Consider the following 595-nt stretch of genomic DNA (forward strand, 5'->3'; position numbering starts at 1 on the left):
CCCAGCTTATCCCGGCTTTTCCCAACCCCATCCCGGCCTTTCCTGGCTTTTCCAGCCCCATCCCGGCTTTTCCAGCCTGATCCCGATTTTCCAGCCTCATCCCGGCTTTTCCAAGGATTTTCCCAGCCTCATCCCAGATTTTCCAGCCCCTTCCAAGGTTTTCCAGCTTTTCCCGGCTTTCCCAGCCCCATCCCGGCTTTTCCATCCCCATCCCGGCTTTTCCCAGGATTTTCCAGCCCCATCCCGGTTTTTCCATCCCCATCCCGACTTTTCCAGCCCCTTCCAAGCTTTTCCAGCCCCATCCCGATTTTTCCAGCCCCATCCCGGTTTTTCCCGGCTTTTCCATCCCCATCCCGGCTTTTCCAAGGATTTTCCAGCCCCATCCCGATTTTTCCATCCCCATCCCGGCTTTTCCAAGGATTTTCCAGCCCCATCCCGATTTTTCCAGCCCAGTCCCGATTTTTCCAGCCCCGTCCCGATTTTTCCAAGGATTTTCCAGCCCCATCCCGATTTTTCCAAGGATTTTCCAGCCCTATCCCGATTTTTCCAGCCCAGTCCCGATTTTCCCAGCCCCATCCCGGCTTTCCTGGTTTTT

The sequence above is a fragment of the Pseudopodoces humilis genome, chromosome 5 (genome assembly GCF_049639895.1).
Source record: "Pseudopodoces humilis isolate 2021_Gansu_Grassland_sample_001 chromosome 5, ASM4963989v1, whole genome shotgun sequence".
Classification (NCBI taxonomy): Eukaryota; Metazoa; Chordata; class Aves; order Passeriformes; family Paridae; genus Pseudopodoces; species Pseudopodoces humilis.